The 19,434-nt window shown below is 48.1% G+C and overlaps 1 pseudogene; it reads right to left on the bottom strand.

The window, feature by feature from the left end:
- Positions 1 to 277: 277 nt before the first annotated feature.
- On the bottom strand, positions 278 to 691 carry LOC124514151 (40S ribosomal protein S26-like; annotated as a pseudogene).
- Between the last annotated feature and the right edge of the window lie 18,743 nt (positions 692 to 19,434).

The raw sequence follows: 19,434 nt of genomic DNA, 5'->3' as shown, positions 1-19,434 counted from the left end.
TTCAATATTTGCTGACTGACTGAGTGAACGTTATATGAATGGGTAGCTGTGTCTTTCTTCTCTCTCTGCCGGGCTCTGATTCTGTTTCACTTGTCTTGGACACCCACTCCAGTTCCACCTGACCTTGTTGGGAATCCTTCTGCCTTCCAACCCAACCAAATCCAGTAGACTCTTGACCTGCCCTCTGTGGACATAGTTCGTGACCGGCTCCCCCAGCATCATTTTGACTTGGGTTCTTTTTTCTTTTCTTCGTCTTTTTTAAAGCCTAATCTCCATTTTATTTTTTTCTAGAGAGCCATTGTTCTTCAGTCCTTAAGGACTTAGCTCTTTCCGTGGGCTTTGGTGGAGGTCGTGGGGCAGGACCTGTGGGTCTAAATCAGGGTGTGGGTGTCCTGGTCCTTTTGTGCCTCACAAGAGTGGTTCCTGAGTCCTGAGTACCTTGCTGGGAATGGGACCGCTCACACAGTAACACAGTAATGGAGTGTCACATGCAGCTCGGGAAGCACACAGGTGTTGAAGACACTCACTTTAGAAGTGTCCTTGACCAAGGTGGCCTCCACCGTGTTCTGAAGAATGAACTTGTTAATGGCCTTGTCTTTGGCCACGCAATGGGCACAGCTGGTGCAGTGAGTAGGCTGCACATGGCATGGTCCTTTGTGGCATGACTGTTACTCCTTCTTTCCTTGGTCATCTTGGAGGTGAGGACCCGAGAGAGCTTGACCTGGGTTCTTTTTTAATTTATTTTTTTAACGTTTATTTATTTATTTTAGAGAGAGAGAGACAGAGAAAGACAGAGAGAGCACAAGTGGGAGAAGGGCAGAGAGAGCAGGAGAGAGAATCTCAAGCAGGCTTCATGCTCAGCGCAGAACCTGACTCGGGGCTCGATCTCATGAACCATGAGATCATGACCTGAGCCAAAATCAAGAGTCAGATGCTTAACCGACTGAGCCATCCAGGCACCTCTGACCCGGATTCATTCTTTCTTTCTTTCTTTCTTTCTTTCTTTCTTTCTTTCTTTCTTTCTTTCTTTTTTAATTTTTAAGGTTTATTTATTTCTGAGACAGAGAGAGACAGAGCATGAGTGGGGGAAGAGCAGAGAGAGAAGGAAACACAGAATCCAAAGCAGGCTCCAGGCTCCGAGCTGTCAGCACAGAGCCCAACGCAGGGCTTGAACTCACAAACCGTGAGATCGTGACCTGAGCTGAAGTCAGTCGCTCAACCGGCTGAGCCACCCGGGCGCCCCTGACCCGGATTCTCTCTTTTTTTTTTTTTAATTTTTTTTTTTTAACATTTATTTATTTTTGAGACAGAGAGAGACAGAGCATGAACGGGGGAGGGGCAGAGAGAGAGGGAGACACAGAGTCGGAAGCAGGCTCCAGGCTCTGAGCCATCAGCCCAGAGCCTGACGCAGGGCTCGAACTCACGGACGGCGAGATCGTGACCTGAGCTGAAGTCGGACGCTCAACTGACTGAGCCACCCAGGTGCACCACCCCCCCCACCCGGATTCTTAAAGAACCTTTCCATTCAGATTCATAGCTTACTTGGAGTAAGACCTACAAAGAGACTCAAGTACAGCAGAGGAAGGCTTTTGCACCCAGCCTCCCTTTCAGAGCCCAGCCTGCTGTGTGTATCTAGGAACTGTGAGGATGACAAGGCCGGTCCTCAGATCACATGGAGTGGCACCGTAAATCTCCATCTGGGAGCCAGGAGACGTGGGCTGAATTTGGAATCTTTGACACGCCAGCCAGTGAGTGTGACCTTGAACAGGTTCTTTCTGCTCTGGGCCCTGGCCTGGGTTCCTCCCTGGGAACGAAGGGGTTGGGGGCCTTGCATTCTGTTTATCCACTTAACCGCCGTTCCTGCTCAGGTATGGAATGATGCAGCAGCGAACAAAATAGAGTTTCTGCAGCCGCAGAGCATACACAGATGGGGAAGCTGACAAGAACCAAATAAGGCAGCGAGCAAGTAGGTAACAGATGTAATGCAGGTGAGGTGAGTGTGCAAAAGCTAAGTACAGCAGGTAAGTGGGGAGCGAAGGATAGGACCTCCCTTAGGTAAGGTCAGCACGGCAGACATCACCCAAGAGCTGACATTCGAGCAGACCCCCGAACAAAAGGAGAGGACAGTCCACGCATGTGTCTGGAGGAGTGGATCCTCAGGAGAGGGACAGCAAGTGCCAAGGCCCTTAGAAAGGGACCGGTTTGGTGTATTTAAGAGACCACAATGAGGCCAGATGGGGACAGAACACAGAGAAGTAGGCAGGGGGCCAGACCACGGTAAGGACCCCAGACTATAGCCTGAGCGACTGGGAAAGCCATCAGGACACTGAAAGCCAGGGTCTGGCACGGGCTTACTTGTGTGTTAAGAGGGTACATTGGGGGCGCCTGGGTGGCTCAGTCGGTTAAGCATCCAACTTTGGCTCAGGTCATGATGTCACGGTTGGTGAGTTCGAGCCCCGCATTGGGCTTTGCACTGACGGCGTGGAGCCTGCCTCCAGATTCTGTGTCTCCCTTTCTCTCTCTGTCCCTCCCCGGCTTGTGCTTTCTCTCAAAAATAAATAAACATTAAAAAAAAAAAAAAAGGTACATTGATGCCCGAGTTATACAGCCATGGGCTTCTCTTAGCCCTAGGCTAAGCAGTTCTGGCTTGGCAGGGGCGGGCTGGGATAATCCCAAAGCTAGGTCCTGCCCGAGAGGCAGACTTTGTGATCTGTGCCAGGACAGACTGCTGGGACCTGCCTGCTCAGGTCTCATCCTGTCACTGCACCTGAGCCTCCGTCACAGACTCACCGGTGTGCAGGAACACAGGGCTACTGACAAATTCACCCACACCTCCCAAACAGTAGGCCACAGCGGCTGCTAAGTGAACGTGTGGATATTAACTTCGGGGCTAGATGTTTGGTGTCTCAGCCACTTCCAGATGACCTGTTCTTTCCTCTCCAGAAAAATCCTTCTCTTTTCACACCGCTTCCGTCTCATGGTCTGCATCCCCGTGTTTATTCCACTGTTTAGTTCCCTTTTCTTCCTTATCTGTCCATCCTCTGAGGCTTACATCCGTCTCTTAAAAGCCAGAAGGGAATCGAGCAAAACCTGGAAAGATGGCTGCCTGGTCCACAGAAAAGTTAGGACACTTGCCTCAGGTTTTAGAACTAGAAAGCGGTAGGGTCTGTATCTGAATTTGGGAAGTTTGTTCTAGAGTCCTACTGAGACAGCTCCATTTTGTTGCCTTCCAGTGGGTCCAGGGGGTGGCCGGCTGTGACGACACCCAGGGCATTCTGGGAGCACAGAGACCGGAGTGCCGGTCCAGCTGCAGAGGCGGCGAGATGGTCGGGGGCGTCTTCCCAGGGGGAGGGGGTGTTGGAAATAGGTTTTGCGAGGTGAGTGGAATTTTGCCAGGCAAAGAGGCCCAAAGCAAGAAGACTGGGAAAACCTGAGCTGTGTTTGGGGAGCAACCAGTCAATTATTGAAATTAAATACCAGCAGGGATTACCTCAGTGGAAAAATCAAGAAACTGGTTGTTTAGCCCAATCCTATAGTTTTTGTTTTGTTTTCAAGTAACCATCACTAAACAAACAGAATAAATACAGATAATTTTCAGGTAATAAAGGAGATTAAATATTTATATTATGCTCAGGTCAAAGGGTAAATAAAAGAGGGGGAGAAGGGAGGAGCAGGCTGGGGTCGGAGATAGGGAATTTCCTGTTTAGACAGAATAGTGTCTGGTCAGTCTGTGACATCTGATCCCAAGAGGAAAAAAATTAAAAAACATTTGGGAAGCCGAGTCAAAAGGATCCAAAACACTCAGCTCAGTTGGAAAACCACCTCTCAGGTCTCATGTTCCCTTTTCCTAGGAATGGTTCATTATTAAGAATATTAAGTGAAGAAGGGATTTCAAGAGAAAAAATTCTGATTTGTAGTTATGAGCCCCGGTTTATGCCATACCTTTCTCCCAAGAGCTCAGATTGCTGGAGGAGAATTATGGCTCTAATTCCTCACAACCTAATCCCTGCCTCACACTGCTTTGCCCCAGACCATTCCCTCCTGGCACATCCTGGACAGAAAGGTGAGGCCCTGGGTACAGCTTCTGGAGCCGACATGGTGCACCGGGGGGACTGCTGGATGCGCAGGCTTGACCTCCAGGACTCAGGTCCCAAGGCTCTGCTGTCTGTGCTCTCGTCCCAACCCAAGACTGCCAAAGAATACCAGACATCCGTCCGCTTAGCCACTGGGGGCACCTCAGGCCAACCATACTAGCAATCAGTGTCCCCTTTTCTAGAAGTGTCCAGAAAACACCATGACCTTCTTTGAAACTGTATCAGAGTCCCCACAGAGAGAAGTTCTTCTCAGTACCTAACTCAAATATCTTCAGCTGTGGTACAGCCCCCATTCTTTTGGATCTTGTCAACAGCTGGCATAAAGAACAGGTATATTGTCCCCATCACTTCAAGAAGTCCCTGGAACCTTCCCTTGACTGGCCGATCTTTAACATTCATTGGTGAGATCCTCTGTCTTGCAAACCAGCAAGCCAGGCTTTTCCAAAGCGGACAAGGTGGAAATTCTCACATCCTACCTGCTAGAGGAGGCGAGCCAGTGAGTCAATGGTTCTTTGTTGAGTTCTCTCTGAGTGCAGAGCCCTGCCCTAGGTGCTCTGGAAGGTGTTAATCGGTTGTGACACGGTCCCTGTCACGAAGGAGTCTTTGGAAGGTGGTAAAGCATACGTCCACCAAAAGCCAAACGTCAACTTAAGAGCTAAATGTCCGTGCAGAATAACCACAAACAGTATCTCGAGGAAGAGTATTATAAAAGTAGCTCACTTTTAAAATTTTTTTTTTTCCCAACGTTTATTTTTTATTTTTGGGACAGAGAGAGACAGAGCATGAACGGGGGAGGGGCAGAGAGAGAGGGAGACACAGAATTGGAAACAGGCTCCAGGCTCTGAGCCATCAGCCCAGAGCCTGACGCGGGGCTCGAACTCACGGACCGCGAGATCGTGACCTGGCTGAAGTCGGACGCTTAACCAACTGCGCCACCCAGGCGCCCCAAAAGTAGCTCACTTTTAGTGAGCACTTACAAAGATTCAATTTTTCAACTCATATGTAAAAATACCAGGATTGTTCCTGAGGCAGAGTGGGGGTCAAGGGATGGTGGCCGAGGCTTGAATCAGCCTTTGATGTGCTATGTGTCCTTGGACAAGTCATTTTCCCTTCAGGCTTTGTTTCATCTGGAAAATGAAGGGGTGTTGGGCTCAACCTCTTGGGTCTTGTCCAGCTCTAAATGCTAGAGGCTTTATGCCTCTTTTATAAACACTATAAGGCACATGAACGGTTCTGCTCCTCTCAGTGCTCAGCACTTCCTAAGCCAAGTCTTCAAGTTTTGATTGAGCTGCTTCAGGAGTCCTGAAGAGCAAGTGACCCCAGGGACGGAGTGAGTGGGCAGGACAGACTGCATAAGGAAGATGCGACTGGAGTGCAGTATATGTAGGGGGAGGTAGCTGAGGTCACCCATTCCTGTCCTACAGATGTGGCTCTAAGTGTCTAAGTTAATGCATTGACAATCGTCCTTTGTTCTATCCGTTAGGATCTGCTCAGTTGCAAGTAACAGAAAATTACCCTGAAATCTGCTTCCTCTGAGACAGCGATGTTTTAGCTTATGTGATCAAGGAGTCCAGCTGAGTGATGGACTTACACATGATTCAATCAGAGCTCCTGTTCTCTAGGATTCTCTCACTTCTGCCCTCCTCGAAGTGTTGTCTTTGTCCTCAGGCTGGCTTTTCTCATGGTTGCAAGATAGCAGCCTACGGCAAGCATGGCCGCATGCTTCCTTGTTCCACCCTCAGCCAACAAACCAGTCCTGTGCAGGACCAGCCACATAATTTGTGGGGACCAATGTGAAGGAAAATGCGTGTCATGTTCAACAATTACTAAGAACATCAAGAAGGCAAACCCAGAGCATTAAACCACGTATGGGGCCCTCGTAAGTGTAGGACTCTGTGTGAGTACGGGTCACATGCCCATGAAATCAGCACCGGTCCTGCACTTTCTCTCATTGGGCCAACGTGAACTAAGCACTATAATTCCCAGGGGAACACCGTGAGCTGATTGGCTTAAATGTGGATTATTGCTCGTCCTTGGGCTAACTTTTATGGTAAATTGGATGGAATTATCTGATTGGCTTAGACCAATCAGGGTCCATCTTTGGAGTTCAGGTCAGGTCATATTGTACCCAACCAGAAGTGCTACAAAAGAAAAGAGGAGAGGGGAGCCTGGGTGGCTCAGCTGGTTAGGCGTCCGACTTCAGCTCAGTCATGATCTGATGGCTCGTGGGTTCCAGCCCCACATCAGGCTCTGTGTGCCTGGAGCCTGCTTCAGATTCTGTGTCTCCCTCTCTCTCTGCCCCTCCCCTGTCACACTCTGTCTCTGTCTCTCTCTCAAAAATAAATAAACATTAAAAAAATTAAAAAAAAAAAAAAAAAGAAAAGAGGAGAGGAGAGGCAGCCACATGTCAACCGAGTTATCAGCGGCTCTGTGCCTGGTTTCAGAATGGGCAGATCAGACAGTATCTCCCTTCCAGAGGAACATCTGAAGGGGGTTCCCATCCTGAGAAGCAGCCTCGCTGCTTTCTCCTCACTTTCTCTGTCTTCTCCAGAGCAAATCATGCTTCCTTCTGGTGGGCTGAGAAGAGCCTTGATTTCAGGCAGTGTGAGGTCATGGAAGGAGCTCTGAATTCGCACTCCTGGGTGTATAGCCAAAGGAAATGAAATCTGCACTCCCGTGTTCATTGCAACATTATTCATAGTAGCCAAGACATGGAAACAACCTAAGGCGATGTTGACTGATGAATGGATAAAGAACCGTGGGATACGTACACCTGCACATGTACACACACACACACACACACACAAAACGTAGTATTGTTCAGGCTTCAAAAGGAAGCGGATTCTGCCATTTGTGACGATGTGGATGAACTTGGAGGACGTTATGCTAAGTGAAATAAGCCGGACACAAAAAGGCCAACATCGCATGATGTCCCTTATATGTAGGATCTACAAAAGTAACACTCAGAGAAATAGAGACTAGAATGGGGGTTGCCAGGGGCTGGGGGCTGGGGGAAGTGGGGACACGGTCAGAATCTAGAAACTTCCAGTTATAAGATGAATAGTATTCTGGGGATTGAATGCACGGCATGGGGACCACACTTCATAATACTGCACCGTATACTTGAAATTTGCTGAAAGAGTTCCTGAGTGTTCTCACTCCAGACACACAAATGGTAACTGCGTGAAGTCATGGATGCGTTAAATAGCTTGATTGTGGTCGTGGCCACACAGTGCGTCCCTCTGTCAAGCCACCACATTGTACACCTGAAATACATACAATTTTTGTTTGTCGGCCATCCTCAATGAAGCTGGCGTTTTAAAGAGATGATTCTCTGTGAACTGCTCATGTACAGATTTCAGGTGAGTGTTATTTTAGTGAATGAACGTAACTGCCACACTGTGAAACTTGCCAGTAGTGTTACAAACACGTGTATAAAAGATGTTTCTGAGAGTAAGGGAAAGAGAAGTGTGGGATTAACCTCCCCACTTTGCCCCATCCCAGCTACGTCATCTTGGACACGTATCTTTCTCTATTGCTATTTTCTTAGCTTGGAAGAAAAATAATGCCAACCCTCCCTATGTCACTGGGAGGATTGCGTGAGTGAGTATGCTTTACAGCCTGGACAGGACGATATACATGAACAGGACTGCTGTTATTTAATTTTTTAATGTCTATTTTTTTTGATGGGGGAGGGAGAGAGAGAGAGAGACAGAGAGAGAGAGAGAGAGAGAGAGAGAGAGATTGGGGGAGGGGCAGAAAGGGATACAGAGAATCCGAAGCAGGTTCCAGGCCCCTAGCTGTCAGCACAGAGTCCGACGCAGGGCTTGAACTCATGGACTGCGAGACCATGACCTGAGACGAAACGGGACGCTTAACCAACTGAGCCACCCAGGCGCCCCTGTTATTTGTTTTAAAACTTGGGAAGAGGGTCTGTGGGTTTTTAACAACCTGAGTAATTGTTATACGAGATGTCCTCTAGGTTGTGGGTAGGAAACAGGGAAATGCGAGGTGTAGGGACAGATCAACTGAGCAGGGCAGTTTAGGAAAGCCATGGAAAGACTCTTGAGCTTTAAAAATTAGGAGAAAGGGGATTGGTATTTCAGCTGGAGAATAGGATTCCTTGTCCAAAATAATAGTTTCAAGGGAAAACTCATCCCAGTTTCTTTTTTTTTTTTTTTTCAACGTTTATTTATTTTTGGGACAGAGAGAGACAGAGCATGAACGGGGGAGGGGCAGAGAGAGAGGGAGACACAGAATCGGAAACAGGCTCCAGGCTCTGAGTCATCAGCCCAGAGCCTGACGCGGGGCTTGAACTCACGGACCGCGAGATCGTGACCTGGCTGAAGTCGGACGCTTAACCGACTGCGCCACCCAGGCGCCCCTTCATCCCAGTTTCTAACCGACAGGAAATCACCTCTTGGTCTCCCCCATTGGCTCACTGCCCCAGGATCTCCCTCCCCTCTTACCATTCTTGCTCTCCTCTCCCTCTCTCCCCTCCACTCTGCTCAGATATCACTTCTCTGGTGCCTTGCTTCCAACGTCTTCTGGGCAACCTGGAAAGAATCACCAATCATTGGTCCTTGATAGTCAAGGATGAAGAGAATGGAACCAAGTTCTGACAGATTCCCAGAGCTCGGGTCTCTTGCATATGCCTTCCTTCTACCCGAGACTTCAGTATCCATCATTCTTGACAGTTGTTTGCACAGGGAGGCTCCTCCAAATCTGCAAATCCCAGGTGCTCCAACAGGGCGGGCAGCTTGCCTGCAGCACGGCAATGTATCTGGGTGTCTATCTTGACATGTGCACCTGCAATACTGAAGGCACGTAAATGAGACATTACCGATTCACACTGAAGTTGGTTATTCCAACAGCTTCCTCCACTGCACCCTGGCCACCCCCATCGCCACCGCACCAAAAATGAAATAGCGTGATTTCATACTCTCTCATGTATAAAAGACACACAATACACGATATCAAACCTTCCAGGCTCCCCTGGCCATCCTGAAACATTGATTCTTGTAGACCCAGAAACAGCTAAAGACATTACCAATTTTATTCTCCTATTTCCAGTCAATGCTCCATTCAGATAATCTCAGGAGGGAGTTTGTATACGATCTTCCATAGAAATTACCATGGAAGGAGGCTTTGTGGCGTTCTTGGCTCACTTGTTCAAGTACTCTGCATCCTGACAGTGTGGCAAAGCTTCATAATTATAAGGACACTTGTGTGGGGGCTGTTCGGCGTCCATTTTCTCTTTTCTCTGATAACACCACCCTAATTTCATGTGGTGTAATTATCCATGGGTTCACCTTGGTCTCCATAAAGTCTTGTACTTGACTAACCTGCAGGTGTCCTGTTTTGGTTGGTGACCTGTCCTGGTTCAACCAAGAGGTGGGTCCAGGACCAGGCTATGCCAGCCAGATTGTCTCTCCTGAGAATTAGCTGAAGTGAGTAAGCAAGCTGAACCACACTGGGGGGCCCCACAGAGGGATCCTGAGCACACGGACTTCCCTTTCCGCTCCACAGAGATGCCCTGACCTACCTTGGATCCAGCCTTTCTAAACTTGACTTCCATCTTTTTTGTTTGTTTGTTCCTCTGAGTCCCTATGTTAGCCCCCAAATAATCCCTACTCCCCACCCCCACCCCCCAGTGGGTTTTGTCATTGTTTGTGTGGTACATCTTGTGTTTTCCTTCAAGTCTGTCAGGGTGAGTTCTATTCATGGCTAACCAAGGCAACTTATTTAACTTGACGATGCTTATACTTTCCCTAGACAAGGGTATTTACATACCGTCCATATATTGGACTAGAAAAATCTGATCGTAAGCATCTGATCCTTTCCCCATTTCCAGATCCAAAATTCCAACTGGACTAGACTTCTCCACCGGGATGCACATAGCCAGGTCTTGTACCCCAAGCCTATAAATTTCTTCAACAGGTGCTGGGTACCAGTCACCATGCTGGGTACTAGAGATTTAATCCAAGGCTCTTTCCTCAGGGAGCTCCCTGTTCTAGTGTGTGGCACAGAGGAGGGAACACTCCGTTCAACACTGTGTGCTAAGTGTCGCACCCGGGGAAAACTGAGGGGGGCTCCCACGGGAGCGGTGAGCGCGTCTGTCTGCTCACTAGCTATCCCAGGAAGAGAGCCTCGCAGGCTGGAGCTGCCCACAGGGTTGTGCATGAATGCGTTCTGATAAGGATCGCCTCCTGAGGTGGGGGCCCGCCCTCCCTCGTGCCCTTTGCCCCAGTCCCACCAGTGACACTGGACGCCATCAGTTCTCAGAACACGTGCTGTTTCAGACCCTGGGCCTTTGCACGTGAGGCCTGAGTGCTCTCTCTTCTCTCTTACGCCTGGCCAGCTTGTCACCTTCCATAGTCTAAGCAAGGGGGTCTCCCTCGACCCTTCCTGTATGCCCTGCTTGCCCGCGTTCTTCCTCCTTCCCTCCTCCTCCTCAGCTGAGCCCAGCTCCCCTCTTCCCGTCCACAGGAGCCTCTCCAGCCTGCTGTCCTAGTCCTTCCTACCAACACTGCGAGATCTAGCAAATAAAAATATAGGCCGTCCAGTTAAATCTGCATTTCAGATAAACAACAATTTTTTTCTGGCGTACGTGTGCCCCATACAGTATTTGCACATACTTGTCGTGTGAAAATTTTCCTTGTTCTCCTCTCCCCACTGGGGTTTGGCCCCTGATTATCCCATTTCTCCCCGTTCGCATCACTGTGGAACATTCCTTCCCCCGTCTCTCCACCACGTGCCATGACCCACTTGCTCACCTCTGTCCCTTAGGCCCTATCTGCCACCCGTGCTTCTGGGCCAGAGTCCATTTGACCTGTGGGTACAGCTGCTGCCTTCGCAGCCCCCCGCTCCCCCCACCAGGAGCTACAGGAGCACCCTGGGGGTGGACCACAGAGAAGGAAAAACTTTTTCCTCTGCTCTATCGCTGGGGGTCGGTTTCCTTCCTGCCTCCTCCCTTTCGCCGTCTCTCCCAAACTCAGGAACTTCAGGAGAGGGCAGTAGCTCCATCACTGGGCCGGGGCTGGGCGAGGGCAGGTCTAAGGATGCACAGCGAGGAGTAGTTGCTGCTAAGTAACCCTATTGTGTCTTAGGCTCCACATTCTTCATTGAGCACTTACTAATATCATCTCGCTTAAAAACCAATCAACTCACTTAATCCCCATAAGAACCTTAATGAAGAGGTTAGTAGCGTCCCCATTATACAGATGAGGACACCGAGCTTAAAATGTGAATTACTGGATCCAAGGAGCACAGCTGTGAATCAGGGGGTGGCATGGGGCTGGGAGCCAGGCAGTCTTAGCCACAGCTTGTGTCTTCACCTTGCCACCCTGCCTGTGCCAGAACAGGGCTGAGGAACACAGTGGGCACATCTTGGTACCACCCCATCCTGTCTATGCAACGGAAGAGTCCTTCTGGGCAGTGACTCTGGATATACAGATTCTTATTTTTGCCTGCTTTCTCTGCTGGCTTACCCCTTCTCTCTTACCCCGGGGTTTTCCCCAGCCCTGCGAGCTAGTTTTGGAAGCCTTATCTGGAAAAGACCCCATCTCCCCACGCCCAGTAGGCCCGGAGCCATGCTGGGTGGGTGTGCTTTTGGAGATTTGGCTTGAGATCTCGTGCAGCCCACAGATGCTGGGCGGGTGGGGCCCTCCCCTCAGGGGACTTAAGACTCTGCCCTTGCTCTGTGTACCTGGACCTTGGGAGTCGTCTAGCTCTCACGTGTGAATATATCCACTTTTCATGGCTGAGCCTTTGCTAATTGCCAAGGCTGTTTCTACCTGGTGTTCATGTGTGAGTCCCACATGAATCCTGAGTACTTTCTCCCCACTTGCCATGTTACCCTCAAGAGGAATCACAGGATCGCAGTGTTAGCCTTAGATTTCAGTGAGAGATCATCTTATCGAACTTCCTCATTTTCCAGATGAGCAAATGGAGGCCTAAGAACAGTTGGAGATATGATCAGGCTCGCAGAGTGAGCAGTGACTTGTCTTATCTGGAAATACGGCTTGAAGAAAGGAATCCAGAATTCTGAGGGCATTGGTGGGTGGGTCGGTTTATTCTGATGACAAACTGTGGCCTGGAGGGTGTGAGAGAAGGCAGAGTTGAGTCTCATGAACATTGTGGTTTGGCTATCAACCATGTTCCACATCCTAGGGTAACTCAGGGCATCTGCCCCTCATGTGATCCACATTTCTAGAGCCGTTTGTGTCTTTCTGAGGATTGTTCATAGAGTGGCCTCTTTGGGGACCCAGGGAGGAGTGGTCAGAGGGAGACTGGCCAGTCACCAGGAGGCGAGATGGTAGGAGGGCTTTGCACGTGGCTGGGGGGGATGGGAAGATCCGTGAGGTCCCGTCACACCCCGGATTCTACAAACCTCTGTGAGCTGGGACTCGAACCCAGGCCTGGAGGTGTTGTGTCATTTGTGTTGGTGTTTTTCAGGTGGGACATGCTGCCTGTGCTAAGGTGATTAAAGTCCTCAAAAGTCCCCGTGGCCATCCCTCTGCCTCGTTAATGTTCCTAGGCTGAACTAAGTCTGTCATGTTGGGCAATATCTCCAGGGTAGCAGATTCGGTCTTCGTGGGGTCCCATGCCTTGGTTTCAGAAGCCCTCTTAAACTTCCTTCTTGAGGGCAGTTTGTATTCCTTCTTTTTGGTAGGTCATGTGGGAACATGAAAATCGCATGAATTAATAAGCATTTGTTGGGCACTTGCTGTATAATATCATGCTAATTTCAGGGGGGCACCTCGAAGAAGAAGTCAGGGGCTCACACATTCTTTAAGCTCTGACTTATGTTTGGGGGGGGTCACTATCCCTCCAGTTCCCTTCTTTCCAGGGTGCTGCTCTAGGGAGCACTGTTGTGGCCAGGTATGAGTGAGTGGTAGGGTGACTTCAGAATCTGCAGTGCTAGAGTGTTTCCCAGTCTGCTTGCTGATGAGAAGTCTGTCTCCTTTCGGCTAGGAATTTGCTTCTTATTAAAAGGTGAATCCTTCTTTTTTAAAATAATTTTTAAAAGTGTATTTATTTATTTTGAGAAAGAGGGAGCTTAAGGAAGGGAGGGGCAGAAAGAGAGAGAGAGAGAGAGAGAGAGAGAGAGAGAGAGAGAGAGAAAATCCCAAGCAGGTTCTGAGCTGTCAGTACAGAGCCTGACATGGGGCTTGAACTCGTGAAACGGTTGCGATCATAACCTGAGCCACAGTCAAGAGTCAGACGCTTGACCCGCTGAGCCACCCAGGTGACCCAAAAGGTAAATCCTTCTAAGAGAGGTCTCATTTATGCTCTGATCAGTTGTAACTGATGTTTATGTAACTGATGATGTAATAAGATCTTTTTTGTTATTTTCATACGATTATAAAAGTAACACCTGGTCACTGCGGGAAATATGAAATATATAGAAAATGCATCAACAAGGAAACCCAAATCACCCTGTGCTTGTATAACTCAGAGACAACTGTGGAGCATTTGTTCCAGTTCAAATAGGTGTAATGCTTAGTGTACTGAGAGGCAGAGCAGTGTGCAGAGACTAAAAGCAAGATCTCTAGGCAGGTGCCGACCAGTTACTAGCTCTGTGACTTTCGACAACGATGGACTTCTCCCTGCCTCAGTTGTTTCAGTCTGTAAAATGGGGATAATCATGGTGCCTATGCTATAAGGCTGTTTTGAAGATTCAGTGAGCACTGCCCAGTTCAAGAAATGAGAGCCATCCAGGTTATTACTGCTGTTGGTATTGTTTGGTAACTCATAAGTAGCTAAGCCTCCCTGGGCCCCCTAGTCCTACCCGTTCCAACTTCTAAATCCTTGCTGGGCAATGTAGATTGTTCTAGAATTTCTTGGGAGATGATGGAGATGTTTATATCACTCTATGCAACAAATCCTGCCTTTCTCCCATACGCTTTAAACATCTGTGTGCCTTCTCTGACATTTTAATCCTGGTGGAAATTGTCTCATGGTCTCTTCTCTCTCTTTCCCAAGAAACTCTTCCTCTGCCTCTCCAGCCACCTGGCACTGAAACCTTCCCACCCCTTTGGAATCTCTTCAGCTTACAATGCTAGCAGCTGCACTCAGTAGAACTAAAGAGCCAAATCCCAACCACACCCCGGGGGCCTCATTTCGTTTAACCATGTGTAGGTCAATTTACATGCATGTACAAGTTCATATCGATGCACCCAGGTAGACCTCCCCAAATGGAATCACGCTTCATATCCTGTTTGGTGTCTTGCCTTTTTTTTTTTTGCCAGTATACCTACCGTGAGCACTTACCATCATGTATGGCTTATCCAAATGGGGGAATACTATATAGTCATTAAAAATGATTTTTAGAGATTCTTTTCTGATTCTAGTTTTCTTGTTCTTTGTTTTTGCTTTCGTTTTTATTTACTTACTTTTAAGTGTATTTGTTTTGAGAGAGAGAGAGAGCAAGCACAAGCAGGTGAGGGACAGAGAGAAGGAGAGGCAGAATCCCAAGGAGGCTTTGCACTGTCAGTGCAGAGCTCAATGCGGGGCTCGAACTCACAAACCTTGAGGTTGTGACCCGAGCCCAAATCAAGAGTTGGATGCTTAACCACCACCCAGGCGCCCCTGGTTTTGTTTTTAAGTAGGGAGAAAGCTTGAGGCTGCAGGCCCTGGAGGCAAGAGGCTAGCCGTGAAGGCAGCCGGCGAATCGGCTCCAAGCCCCCATACACAGTCTTCTAGAACCCAGCTCGCGCACATTTGCTTCACCATCCTTGTTCTCTTCCTGAAACTCTCAAGACAGTCGATTGGAACATGCTTTCCCACATTTCCTGGCAACTCCTCTTCAGTATCCTCTGCCTGTTTTTCCTCTCCTACCCACTCTTAAAGGCAGGTGCCCCTTAGTGCTCCCCCTTGTCCGTCTCTTACCTCTTGCTTATCCAGCCCCCCCCCCCCCCCCAGGGCCACCTCCTTTCCTGCAGGGCCTTCAGTTGCCACTCGCATACCTAGGACTCCCAAAGCTTTTCCTGTAACCGTGACCCTTTCCTGGGCTCCAGATCTCTGCCCTCACCCCTGATCTCTCCACTTGCTGCCTCCCAGGCCCCATCAAGTTCAACACGGCCAATGTGGAAGTCATCATTTCTGCCCCAAACCTGCTCCCCCCATCTGGCCCTCTATTTCATTCAGGAAACGCCATTCTCTTCCACCGGCTTCTCAGGCTACAGACCATCCGTCTCTTCGCCCCTCCTTCCATGTCCAATCAGCGTGGTACATTTTTTATAAAAATTTATGTAGTCAATCAAAACTAGTACCCTTCATTTTGAAATTATGCTCATCCGATGTCTTTTGTATCAGAATGCTCTTAAAAGAAACAAAGAAATGTAGGAGATGATAGATGGTGGTTTTTTTTTTTTTTCTGTTTGTATGCTTTTAGTGTCAGGGAAGGTGACACAATTGATTGACCCTGAAATCCAGACCCCTTGCCCTTTTCTGTCTGGATCCAGTTTTGGGCGAGGGTCCACCCCATCCCCCTTATTAGAGGGCAATTCTGATAAGTCTAAGCCAGAAGTTTTCAAAGTGTGGCCATGAGACTCTTCCAGGGTGTCTGGGAGGTCAAAACTATTTTTAGACTAAGCCATTATTTGCCTTTTTCACTCTTATTCTTTTATGGAGTACACTGGATTTTTCCAGAGGCTAACTGTCATGTGATCTTGCAGCAGATTGAATGCAGAAGCAGATATGAGAACCCAGCTGTCTTCTATTAAACTAGAAATTAAAGAGATCTGCAAAAACGTGGAACAATGCCATACTTCTCACTAAACTTTAAAAAATAGTTATTTTTCATAACAAATGTTATTTATGGTAACATGTAGTGAGTTTCTTATTGTCATTTTAAAATGAATTGATAAATACGTATTTTTAAAACTTCTTAGTGTTAATTTTTTATGCAATACACATCAGTAGATAACCCATCTACGCAAAAGCTCTCTGGGTAGCTCTCGGGGAAAGGGAAGGGCCTCAGGGTCTGGAGGCTGAAGTGACCTTGTATGAAGCCACTCTGGGCCCTTCCAGAGACAAGAGGAATGAAATCTCCTCAATGTTGGGTTCAGTTCGAGTTGGTTCTCTGTTACCTGCCTCTGAAAACCCCCTTAATTGATATAACACTTACTTGGTATAATTCTACACCCGATTCCAGCATGCGTGTGGGTCTTCCGATGCCACCAAGCAATGAAATCAATTCTGACGCTACCTGGACGTAGTTTCAGATCCCACAGGTCAAGCGCTCAGTCCTACCGGACCGCTGTCCCCACTGACTCCAGGGGGCCAGTTGCAAGCCCGGGTTACCACCTGTGCTTCTGACCTACCAAAGATTGGAGGTGCCCCCCTCCCCCTCCTTGGGTTCAGTTAATTTGCTGGACCTGCTCACAGGACTCAAAGATACATTTTACTCACTAGATCACCTGTTTATTATAAAAGGATGTAGCTGGGGCGCCTGGGTGGCTCAGTCGGTTAAGCATCCGACTTCGGCTCAGGTCATGATCTCGCGGTCCGTGAGTTCGAGCCCCGCGTCGGGCTCCGTGCTGACCGCTCAGAGCCTGGAGCCTGTTTCGGATTCTGTGTCTCCCTCCCTCTCTGACCCTCCCCCGTTCATGCTCTGTCTCTCTCTGTCTCAAAAATAAATAAACGTTAAAAAAAAAAAATTTAAAAGGATGTAGCTCAGGAACAGCCAAGAAGAAGAAATGTGTAGGGCAAGGTATGGGGAAAATGGCTGAGAGCCTCACGGCCTCTCCAGGCATACCACTCTCCCCACTTCGACACCTATTCTCTGGCCTCAGTGCTCTCGGAACCCCGTCCCTTCGGGTTGTTACGGAGGCTTCGCGCAGTAGGCATAATTGATTCAATCATTGGCCATTAGTGATGGAACTTCCTCCCCAGTCCCCCATCCGTCTCCCTTCATCAGAGGTCAGTGGTGACCTCTAAATACCAAGTTGGTTCTCCTGGCAACCAGCCCTCACCCTTAGGTTCTTTCCAAAATGTACTTCATTGACCTAACAAAGGACACCTTTGTCGTTCTCACTACTTAGGAAATTCCAAAGGTTTCAGGAGCATCGTGCCAGACATGGGCCCAAAGATCAAATATATATTTCTCATAAATCACAATATCCCTCTTGGAAAATGAGGTGTTGTTATTCCCACGTTGGCCCCAAACTTTGGAGGACACTTTACTGTCCTGAATAATCTATAAACCACCCCATTAGATGATCCTCAGACGTTTGTCCAATCATGAGGAAGCACCAGGAAGGAGGAAGGGCTGAGACGGAGTGGGGAGCAGAGAGTTGAGGCCACGTGACAAAGAAGGTTCACCACATATAGATGTTCCAGTGCAGGGAGAGGGAGAAAGGTCAGAGGCAGGGATGCCCGGGAATTTGGAGCCTCTGTGGGCCCTTGAGAGCCAGGCTCCTTGAGCAATAACCCTCTCCCTTCCATGTCCCCCACCCCCTCACCTCCCCTCTTTCTCCAGCTCTCTCTTCTCTGTAAACCAAACTGTCAACATCTGTTCGAGTGAGCTGACTCATGGTGACAGCTGGGAAAGTTTGCTCCGCTGCTTGACAAGTGCTGGATTAAACTTCGGTGCCCGGGGACAGAGGAGAGGCTTCTATCTCATATTCATGCCACCAAATGGAGAACAAAGGGGATGGGGAGGGGGGAGAGGCACCTGTGTCACCTGGGTGACCGTCCCCAGTACCTTCCCCTTCTGTTGGCAATTGTGCTAGTTTCTATCTTGTCTCTTTGTTCCGGACTTTCAAAAGGTTTTGCACATCAATTTGGGTGTAATGGATGGGTTCCCATACCTTCTGAAAATAGCATTTTCGCCTGTTTAAAATAAGTCTGGTGTCAAGGGGCAATAATTGATGCTCCTCTCAACAGGACAGTCTGTATCCACGGCAGACATTTCCTGGGAGTGCTGGTTTGACTCTGCAAACTTACAGATACCTCTTGGGTTGGAAACCTCACAGTGAGTGAGGCTGTATAAAGGCTGAAAACGTTTGATTTTTTTTCCTTGGGTTTCGGTGGGCAGCAAAGTGGGAGAGGAAGCGGAAAAAGAGCTTGGGGACATAAAAGGACAAATTGGACTTTTCTCTAATAAATTGCAAGTAAGACATTAAAGGTCTTTCTTGTTAGGAAAAGATCAAAGCTTGATAGAAGCTCCTTGCCATTTTTTTTTTTTTTTTTAAACAAAAACTGCTACAAAAGACACAAAGCACATTAGACTTGGGCTAAGCCCCGGGGAAAGTTGATGTCCAAGTTAGGATAATCAAACAGAGTTTAATTTAGTCAGTTCTGGAATAAAACCAAGGCTGCATTCAGCAATATTTGAAACCAGTTAAAGGTTAGTGAATGAGATGCTCGGTTGTATTTAGATTTTTGCTTCTGTTTATTCGTGTCTTACATTGCACTCTAAATCACGCACCTTCTTTTTAACTGCAAAAGAAGATCATTGTCATGCCTAATCATTTTATCACAGGTTTTAATTAAAAAAAAAACATAAGAAATGGAAAAAGCAAGTTCTGACCTTTATTATTTACTTTTTCACTCTGAGGGGTCCTCAAAGCCAGAGGGTGTCTGTTAGTGGATTAGAACGAAACCACAGGATAATTACTTTCTGGGCTCTACCAACGCAACAGGAGTTGTTTTCTATTGTGAGAAATGCTGAAAAGTTTGCCCCAAAATTAAACCAATTAGGGTAATAAGGGGAAGAAGGAGAAGATTAAATTTATTTCCATCTGATTTAACTTATTAATTTCTCAAGGGAGAAGGATTTCCCTGCCGTTGACCTCCAGGTTTTAACCCATGAGCCCCTTCTGTTCTCGAAATGTACTTGGGATTTCATTCGTACCCAAAAGGCCGGGCATTTTGGGGGGCTCAAAAACCTCTGATCTCGGGAAGTAGGTTTTGAAGAATGAGAGTCAGCGAACAAGTTAGTCAACAGATTTCTTGGAGCCCCTACTATGTGCCAGGCATGTTCTACAGTCTGGGGAGTCAGCGTGAACAAGTCAGAACACCTGGGCTCTGAAAGCTTATGCTCTAATGGTAGAAAACAGGTAATATACACATAAACAAAGAAGTCAGGAAAATAGTTGATCAATGCTAGCGAGAAGACAGAATAGGGAAATGTGATAGAAAGTCACTTCCCAGCAGAGAGGACAGTAAGGGCAAAGGCCCTGGGGCAGGGATGCACTTGCTGTGTTTGAGAGAGAGAAAGAAGTCCTGTCTGACTGAGGGCTAAGGCAGCGAAGCATATAGTGTACCGTCTCCTCTGCTTTCCTACGCGTGGCCTTGCGGCCAAAGCCTTTCAACCTTTGTCTCTGCCTGG

The sequence above is a fragment of the Lynx rufus genome, unplaced genomic scaffold (genome assembly GCF_022079265.1).
Source record: "Lynx rufus isolate CCGP_SWC_20201006 ecotype Redwood Valley unplaced genomic scaffold, mLynRuf1.p SCAF_2, whole genome shotgun sequence".
Classification (NCBI taxonomy): Eukaryota; Metazoa; Chordata; class Mammalia; order Carnivora; family Felidae; genus Lynx; species Lynx rufus.
The sequence above is the reverse complement of the archived record's forward strand: the minus strand, read 5'-3'. Positions and strand labels throughout refer to the sequence as shown.